The sequence below is a fragment of the Ovis aries genome, chromosome 22, assembly GCF_016772045.2.
Source record: "Ovis aries strain OAR_USU_Benz2616 breed Rambouillet chromosome 22, ARS-UI_Ramb_v3.0, whole genome shotgun sequence".
Taxonomy (NCBI): domain Eukaryota; kingdom Metazoa; phylum Chordata; class Mammalia; order Artiodactyla; family Bovidae; genus Ovis; species Ovis aries.
In genome coordinates this window covers 24,837,423-24,847,656 of record NC_056075.1, presented here as the reverse complement: position 1 = coordinate 24,847,656, position 10,234 = coordinate 24,837,423, and positions in this window count along the sequence as shown.

Below are 10,234 nucleotides of genomic sequence, written 5' to 3'. Positions count from 1 at the left end.
CAAAATGCCTCTGTCCTTCTTCATTCTCCATCTCTGTCCCACTCAGGTGGGCAAAACACAGCCTGCTTCAAGGTGACCTTAGAAGGAGGGGGAGGACACCCCAGCTTTTTGGCCCCTTAGGAAGCTGCTGGTGGCTCTGCTTTCTCCTCTGGAGCCCCTATCCCAGTCCCTGTCCCTGGCTCGAAACAGCACCTTAAATCCACTTCCCACTTCCCAGGGGTCTGCTTCCTGCGCACATCTTACCAAGTGTTCTCAGGATAAGTCAAAGTGTTAGTCACTCAGTCATGTCCAGCTCTTTGTAATGCTATGGACTATGGCCTGCCAGGCTCCTCTGTCCTTGTGATTCTCCAGGCAAGAATACTGGAGTGGGTAGCCATTCCCTTCTCCAGAGGATCTTCCCCAGGGACCAAACCCATGGGACCAAACCCATGACTCCTGCATTACAGACAGACTCTTTACTTGCCTGAGTCACCAATTTCTGACCGTGGTTTTCCCCAACAGATTTAAAGTAAGGCAAAGGAAGTACACAATGAGCAGCCCCATAACCACCCAAGAAAGGAGCTGCCATGGGCAGATTGAAGTCACCCTTGCAGTGGTAGGGCCAACACCACTGACACGGGGGGTCAAGATAGCCAAGTGCTCAGAGGGCCATTCAGGGCCCAGGCTCTGATGGGGACCTTGATTTTATTCCTCACCCACAGACCTCAAGGAACAAAGGCCAGCAGGCTTCTGCAGAACGGAGAGCAGCAGAGACTCCACCAGACACACAGGGTGAGCCTCGGCAGCCCGTGGATGTGTCCTTCCCGCTGACTGGACAGGTTTGAGCAGGGCCTGGTTTAAGGAGGCCTTAACACGCCCATCTCCACGTAATCTCCCATCCTATTTTCTTTTTAGGCTTTTTTTTTTTTTTTTTTTTTCTGTCTGAAAAGAACTACCCTGTGCCTTCTTTCTTCTGAAGCCACTCTGTAAATCTCAGGGCCCAGAAATAACTTCTGGCTTCCTCCTTTTAGGCCTCATGTTCTCACACCCTGTTTTTCTGAAGTACAAGCAGGTTCAGCGTTTTAGCACCTACTTGAGCTAGAATTCATCACCATCCAAGAGGGTCCCTGCTCTGTCCGAAGCTGCCTGGTTGGTCACCCAGAACAAATCAGATGCAGACGCGAAGCTTCACTTCCTGACCCCTTGTCAAGTGCTTACATGTGAGATAACCCTGCCCCAGAAGGGCCAGTGTTGGCGGGGGTCAGAGAACACTGCCCATAGAGAGGGCCCCAGGAAGGTTTCCCTAGGTTCCCCATCTAGGTCCCCGGGGAGACCTCCCTGTCAATCTACACCCACCTGCCTCATTCTTTGTCCGGCAGCCCTCTCTTCCCTCCAGCTAGGTCTCTCCTCTCAATAAGACCCCTCGCTCAGCCTCTTGATCCTCAGCTCATGATGACATTTAGCCCCTAATGAGAATGAGCCCCTCAGACCTTCTATCCTGCCTTTACTCACACTCCAGCCCCCATTCCCTGTACCACAACCACCCAGAACCCTCTGATCAGAGGACCTGGCAGCCCTGTCTGCCCCAGGGGTCAGCCATAAGCCCCGCATTCCACCTAGCTTCGCCCTCCCACAGCCCTTCTCCACGATAAATCTCACCCCCACCCAGCCAGGGCTTCACTGATAGCTCAGTCAGTAAAGAACCTGCTTGCAATGCGAGAGGCCTGGGTTTGATCCCTGGGTTTGGAAGATCCCCTCCAGGAGGGCATGGCAATCCAGTTCAGTATTCTTGCCTGGAGAATCCCATGCACTGAGGAGCCTGCCAGGCTACAGTCCATAGGGTCACAAAGAGTTGGACACAACTGAGGGACTAAGCACACACCCAGCCAGGGCACAGATCCAGACCCAGATGGGAGCGTCATCTTTGATGCCCTGCCCTCGCTCATCCCTGTGGTGACCATCCACCAGTGAATCCTGCAGATTCTGACTCCCACAGAGGTCCCTTGTGCGCGTGCTCTCTTCCCCACCCCAGTGTCTCTGGAATAGGCCTCTCTGATGTGTCCACGCCCATGGCCCAGCTTCCCTTCCTCCAGAGGAGACAGCAGAACAAGTCACACCACTCCCTCCCTAGCTTAATATCCCCAGTGACTACCCCAGCACTTGAGATAAAATCTCTGCTCCCTCCCATGATCCACGTGGTCCTGCTAATCCTCAGCTCACCCTTCATACTTAACGTCCTACCACACTCCGTGAACAAATGCCTCCTTCATATATTATGCGTTACTCTCCAACTTCCTGTGCTTCTTAAGGAAAAATGGAAGCATTCTCCGGGCGCGTGCTCACAGTCGTCCTGATAGTGATCAGACACCTACACTGCCCCGTAGCACTTGCCCACTTATCCAGCCAAAGCAGAAACTAAGCGCATCGTCTCTGCTCTCCAGTCACAGTTTTCTACCTGGGGCTTAAGCCTTACCTCCCAACATCATCCCTTTTTCTAAATTCACGGTATTTTCTAACCGTGTCCCCATTCACTATGCGTAGCAGAAAACACAGAAGAAACTTCCCTGGTGGTTCAGAGGTTAAAGCGTCTGCCTGCAATATGGGAGACCTGGGTTCGATCCCTGGGTCGGGAAGATTCCCTGGAGAAGGAAATGGCAACCCACTCCAGTATTCCTGCCGGGAGAATCCCATGGACAAAGAAGCGTGGTGGGCTACAGTCCACAGGGTTGCAGAGTCGGACAGGACTGAGCGAGTGAAATTGCTGAAAGTAATGGAAACTCTTTGGTGCCCCCTTGTGGTCACAGCTAGTTAGCCGGCTGAGATGTGCCCATAAGAAGGTAGGCTATTCTGTTGCAGGTGGAGAAGGCTGCTCTGGGGTCTCTGCAAAGGGGAGCTTCAAGCTGGGGAGGGAAGTACTTTCAGGTACCAATCCTAGAAATATATATCCTATATATATATCCAATATATATATCCACCATCCACAGGGGGAGGAATCCAGATCAAAATCCTTTCCAGCAAGCATCTTGAGTCTCAGATTCCTGTTTCCTAAAATGAGGGTAATAAACCCAGCCCAAGCACCCAAGTGTGAAGTAACCATGAGCTGGAGCCTGAGTACTGGATCTTCTGAATGTGTGTGTATACATATATATTCCAGCATTCAACCTTGATATATTCTAAATGCTTCTCCTGTCCCCACACCCTTGCTATTCATATGAGGTCTCTGGAATCACCGAATGAGTCAGGCAGGATGGGGAGGAGGATGGATCGAGGGTGATGCGTGTCTGACAAAGAGGTGCCCATATGCCACTCATCATCACACGGAAATGTCCTGGAGAAAGCGTCAGCAGCAAGATGTTGCAAGTGGTGAAGCAGAAAGGTGGAGGTGGTTGGGGAGGGGGTTGGTGGGTATTGTCACCGTCCTGGGGAAATTCAAGGGCAGATGTTGGGTTCTGGCATTTGCCCAGATGAAAAGCCAAGAATCTATGATAAAGAAAACTAACCCGAATCTCCTGTGTTTCCAATACTTCTAGAGCCTCTAACTTTAAAATATTCATCTTTGCACCCCCTGGAACCTATTAAACTGTTGGACACCAACAGGTACTTAAGAAATAGGCAGTGCATGACTGAGAGTGAGTGAATTTGAAGGAATAAATGAATTTGATTTTGAGGAAATGTGTGCAACTCTACAAGCCTCTAGCTCTGAAGCTGCTTATTTTCTAGTCCTGCTCGAGCCCCTAAAGACCCTATTCCTGTCCTCTGTAAGCTTGAGCTTTTTCATCTCTCTTATTTTGACTACAGTGGGAAAAGGTCATGGCTCACTGTTGCATGAGTGCCTAGAGTCTTGAAATCCCTCTCTGCACAATTTTGCATTGTCTGCCCATCACATTGCTTAAACTGAATAAAGAAAAGATGCCTGCTTCTAACAGTGAAAATGGATAACCTTTTCCCTCAAACCAACAGTTCTTAATTCTGGCTGGACATGAGAATAAACTGAGAAGCTTATGTACTCATACACACACAATCAGTCTTCAGGACCCATCCCAGAGCTATTACATAGAACTCTCTAGGGGTCAGGGCCTGGGCATCAGTATTTTTCCAAAGTTCCCAATACACATGCATGCATGCTAAGTCATTTCAGTCATGTCCGACTCTTCGCAAAGCTATGAACTGTAGCCCACAAGGCTCCTCTGCCCATAGGATTCTCCAAGCAAGAATACTGGAGTGGGTTGCCATGCCCTCCTCCAAAGGATCTTCCCAACCCAGGGACTGAACCCACATCTCTTTTTCTCCTGTACTGGCACTACCTGGGAAGCCCCCTGATATGCATCCAGGGTTAAAAATTGCTGCATGAAGGAGTGGGTCCTTGCCCAGAGAGCACAGCCTCACTGACAATGCAGGATGAAACGGTAGGCTTTAATGTTGCCTTCCAAGCACCCTGAGACTCAGACCAGGAAGAAAGGGAGGATGCTGAGCCCTAGGCTGGTAAAGATTTCCGGTTCTCACTCCTCCTTGAGCACAGCTCTTGCTGATGGCCAAGAGGGGGATGGGACCCCAAGGGCCTAGCTCTGCCTTGTCTGACTTAGGAATTTAGGAATAGTTTCCAGCAGGTGGACTGGCATCAGCAAAGGCTCCAGGGTGGCCCTGCCAGCTCCAGCTGGCCTGGACAGACAGCCATAGTAGCGGTTAAGGGACAGGAAGACCTTCTTTTCACGGCACTAACTGGGTGGAAACTGGGCTTTCAATGCAAATAATCTGACATTTGGGGGGTGCTGCATGAGGAACCCACTATTCATTTAAAATTATGTTTTCAACAGCCGCTCATGTATTTCAAACACAGCACATGAATCTAAATTCAATCTCCTGCATTGTAATTTCTTGCTTTTAATTTAAGGCCCCCAGGCCTCAACTAATTTAAGGGACAATCTGGTGATGACAAGGAGACCATCTTCTTACAAAAATGTCATCAGCATAAGGGACTACTTCACAAATGTGGAGCACAGTTGAGACTTTCCAAATCTTATCTACACTTTCGGAGTCTTTTAAAGCTATGCACCTGAGCCATAAAAAAGAAAATAAAGTCTGTCTACTAGGTAGCAAACCATGGTGGTGCCCATCGCTTCTATTCTCCACCAGACCGTTTGTTCTCTGAAATGTCTCTGTGCTCTTAAACATTAGATGGCTGCCTTTGAAACCACGGAATAAACATTAGCACGGTTCATCCCTTTGTCATGTTCAAACAGTGATCTGACCGTGTCCCGCTGGCTCTCGGTGAGAACGGCAGGCTTCGGATCATCAGTAAGCCCCACACTGAGATCAGAAGCCCACCCCAGGCACAGGGTACCAGTGGCTTGTCACGGACGGATGAGAGGATTGTCAAGCTGCCTCTCTGCATCTGACAGAGACACTGGGGAGAAGGCCTGTTTTAGGACTCCCTGCAGAGTGCTCTGATCAGCAGGCCAGGAACCCGGAGGTGCTGCCTCAGAAGGCAGAGTGGCACTCACCTTCACTGCATCACCCAGAGTCAAGCAGTTGCTCTGAGCTGGTCCCCCTGGGGTGCCCCTACACAGAGCAGAGGCCTTCAGAGGACTCTCTGTCCATAACGGAGGGAAGTTACAGCAGTGAACCCTGGCTCTCTGAGGGCTCATCCCTGGTAGCTGTTGAGAAGTAATCTATGCTTTCAAAAGACCTTGACTTTCCCTTGCCTCACCCTCAACCCTCATCCTCCTCACTTTCCCCTCTGTCCTCAAAAAGTGCTTGCCACACATAACACACAATTAATAAAGTTCCCAAAGAGCAAATAAGCAATCCCTCATTAAAACCTAATCCACAAGATAAGAGAGAGAAGAATCCAGGCTGTATCCTCTTCTTTCAGGATTTTTGCTTAGAACTCATTCACTCATTGTCAGTGCCCGTTCCCAGCCATCACTGCCTTGATGAGGCTTTGCCTGGCCCTTGCAGAGGGAAAACCAAAACAGAAGGTGCTGCTGGGCAGAGTCTGACAGATTCTTAAATGAACCCCTTTCTTTGCTAGAAGAGAGGATCGAAAGGCAGAGAATTAGAGAGACCCCACAGAGAAGGCTTTCAGTAAATGTTGGTTCGGTGGAAAACAGAACAGCCCTCTCGCAGAGCATGCTATGAGTCCCCTGTCTGGTGCCCCGTCCAAATGAGTGCCCTGTGGGGAGGCAGCCTTCCTGCTCAGATGCTCGGGTCCTTCGACCCTACAGGTTCCGCTGGAGCCCACTCCTAAGTGCCACCCTGGCTCGATGAGCTGGAGAGACCCCCGAATGTAACCCGCCTATGGAGAGCCTGAGGCCCTCTGGGTGCCTGAGAAGAGGTGAAGGGAAACCGTCTCAGCTTTGCCCTGTGCTGTGAGAGGGGGCCGGCAGGGGTTGCAAGCTCCTAGTGAACAGTGGAGAGGGAAGCGCTGGGATTGACTGCAGAAACAGTCTAGGTCCCCTCCTGCCCTCCAGGGCTGACTACCTGAGTGACAGTGGGCACGTTAGGTCACTTCTTCCCCTAAATACTGTCTGTAGTAGTGTCTCCCAAAGTATACTCGCCAGAACACTCCTTGTGGTCCATGTAACACTGTCCTATAAAAATGTTCAGGTATCCCTGCTTCCAAGCTAGTCTTCCACAGTGTGAAAGAGAGCTACGGTGCATCTTGGTGTCATAAGGCTCTGAGCGTTCCTACAGCAGATGAACCTGTTTCAGTCAGCATTGTCCACCCGTCTGAAACGGCCATGCAGCCTTTTTTCACAGGAGCATCTCCAGGGCAACTAATTTGGAAGAAGGCCGGTATACAGAGTGATTCTCAACCTCTCCCTGGGGGGCAATGTTGCCCCCAGGGAACACTGTGCACTGTTTGCAGACCTTTGGGATTGTCACAGCTGGAGGTGGGCGGGGTTGCTAATGACATCTGATGATCTGAGGCCACAGATACTGATAAACATTCCACCATAGCCAGGACAGCCCCCAACATGTCAGTAGGGTCAAGACTAAGAATCTGTGGTCTACAGCCATTTTGACGTTTTCCCACCATTCACTCTCTTTTTCACCTCTGGCAACCAAACAAGCCCTGCTTCCTTGGGTTCACCCACCTGCCATCTAACTACCCATCCGAAGCCTTTCCTCATGTCTTGTCCAGCTTGACCTTTTGCAGCACTTGGCGTTGAGGATCTCCCAGCTGTTCTTGAAACGCTTTCCTTAGCTTCTGAGACCTTTCTCCTGGTTCTTCTTCAGCCTCTCTGCCTTTCCTCCCCGCCTCCATCCATGTAAACAGAGGATGCACCCTCTTCTCCAACCCTCCTCTCTCTGGTTCTCTCCTCTTTCCCTGGATGGCCATATCTCAAGTGACCACAGACACCAGAGACAGCTTCTGCATGGTGAGCTCCCTGGGGAACCTGGATGAGGAGGAGATGGTTCTGCTTTGGGAGAGCGAATTTAGAGAGGGCAGTGAGAGTATTAGTCTGCTCAGGCTGCGGGGACAAAATGCTACACATTGGGTGGCTGAAATAATAGAAATTTATTTCCTCAAAGTTCTGGAGGCTGGAAATTCACAATCAAGGTGTTGGCAGATTTGGTTTCTCCCGAGGCTTCTCTCCTTGGCTTGCAGTTCAATTGCTCAGTCATGTCCGACTCTTTGTGACCCCATGAATCGCAGCACGCCAGGCCTCCCTGTCCATCACCAACTCCCAGAGTTCACTCAGACTCACGTCCATCAAGTCCGTGATGCCATCCAACCATCTCATCCTCGGTAGTCCCCTTCTCCTCCTGCCCCCAATCCCTCCCAGCATCAGAGTCTTTACCAATGAGTCAACTCTTCACATGAGGTGGCCGAAGTACTGGAGTTTCAGCTTTAGCATCATTCCTTCCAAAGAAATCCCAGGGTTGATCTCCTTCAGAATGGACTGGTTGGATCTCCTTGCAGTCCAAGGGACTCTCAAGAGTCTTCTCCAACACCACAGTTCAAAAGCATCAATTCTTCAGCACTCAGCCTTCTTCACAGTCCAACTCTCACATCCATACATGACCACTGGAAAAACCATAGCCTTGACTAGACGGACATTAGTCAGCAAAGTAATGTCTCTGCTTTTGAATATGCTATCTAGGTTGCTCATAACTTTTCTTCCAAGGAGTGTCTTTTAATTTCATGGCTGCAATCACCATCTGCAGTGATTTTGGAGTCCAAAAAAAATAAAGTCTGACCCTGTTTCCACTGTTTCCCCATCTATTTCCCATGAAGTGACAGGACTGGATGCCACGATCTTTGTTTTCTGAATGTTGAGCTTTAAGCCAACTTTTTCACTCTCCTCTTTCACTTTCATCAAGAAGCTTTTTAGTTCCTCTTCATTTTCTGCCATAAGGGTGGTGTCATCTGCATATCGGAAGTTATTGATATTTCTCCCAGCAATCTTGATTCCAGCTTATGTTTCTTCCAGTCCAGCATTTCTCATGATGTACTCTGCATAGAAGTTTAATAAGCAGGGTGACAATATATAGCCTTGACGTACTCCTTTTCCTATTTGGAACCAGTCTGTTGTTTCATGTCCAGTTCTAACTGTTGTTTCCTGACCTGCATACAGATTTCTCAAAAGGCAGGCCAGGTGGTCTGGTATTCCCATCTCTTCAAGAATTTTCCACAGTTTCTTGTGATCTACACAGTCAAAGGCTTTGGCATAGGACTAGCAGAAATAGATGTTTTTCTGGAACTCTCTTGCTTTTTCCATGATCCAGCGGATGTTGGCAATTTGATCTCTGCTCCCTCTGCCTTTTCTAAAACCAGCTCGAACATCAGGAAGTTCACGGTTCACGTATTGCTGAAGCCTGGCTTGGAGAATTTTGAGCATTACTTTACTAGCATGTGAGATGAGTGCAATTGTGCGGTAGTTTGAGCATTCTTTGGCATTGCCTTTCTTTGGGATTGGAATGAAAACGGAACTTTCCCAGTCCTGTGGCCACTGCTGAGTTTTCCAAATTTGCTGGCATGTTGAGTGCAGCATTTTCACAGCATCATCTTTCAGGATTTGAAATGCTCAACTGGAATTCTATAACCTCCACTAGCTTTGTTCATAGTGATGCTTTCTAAGGCCCACTTTACTTCACATTCCAGGATGTCTGGCTCTAGATGAGTGATCACACCATCGTGATTATCTGGGTCGTGAAGATCTTTCTTGTACAGTTCTTCTGTGTATTCTTGCCACCTCTTCTTTCATCTTTGCATGAAATGTTCCCTTGGTATCTGTAATTTTCACGAAGAGACCTCTAGTCTTTCCCATTCTGTCCTTTTCCTCTATTTCTTTGCATCGATCACTGAAGAAGGCTTTCTTATCTCTTGGGCAGCTGCGACCAGCACACTAAGCATGGGCGAGAGGAGCTACCCCACCTCCAAAGTCAGGGGCAGAAGCCAGGAAGACCCTATGCCTGAAGGATGGCAGCCAAGAGGAGTTACCCATGTCCGAGATCAGGGACAGTGGCCAAGAGTGCCAGGCTGCGACGGTGCAGGAATGGCTGAGAGGAGCTACCCCACGCCCAAGGCCAGGGGCAGCAACCAGGAGAATCAACCCCACGCCCGAAGCCAGGGGCAGCGGCTGAGAAGAGCAATCCCACGCAGCCGTAGCTGCGAAGGCGCAGGAGGGCCTAGAGAAGCTATCCCACGTTGAAGGTCAGGAAGGGCAGCGGTGAGGTGATACCCTTCATCCAAGGTAAGGAGCAGTGGCTGCGCTTTGCTGGAGCAGCTGTGAAGAGATACCCCACGCCCAAGGTAAGAGAAACCAAAGTAAGATGGTAGGTGTTGCAAGAGGGCATCAGAGGGCAGACACACTGAAACCATACTCACAGAAAACTAGTCAATCTAATCACACTAGGACCACAGCTTTATCTAACTCAATGAAACTAAGCCATGCCCACAGGGCAACCCAAGACAGGCGGGTCATGGTGGAGAGGTCTGACAGAATGTGATCCACTGGAGAAGGGAATGGCAAACCACTTCAGTATTCTTGCCTTGAGAACCCCATGAACAGTATGAAAAGGCAAAATGATAAGATACTGAAAGAGGAACTCCCCAGGTCAGTAGGTGCCCAACACGCTACTGGAGGTCAGTGGAGAAATAACTCCAGAAAGAATGAAGGGATGGAGCCAGAGCAAAAACAATACCCAGTTGTGGATGTGACTGGTGATAAAAGCAAGGTCCGATGCTGTAAAGAGCAATATTGCATAGGAACCTGGAATGTCAGGTCCATGAATCAAGGCAAATTGG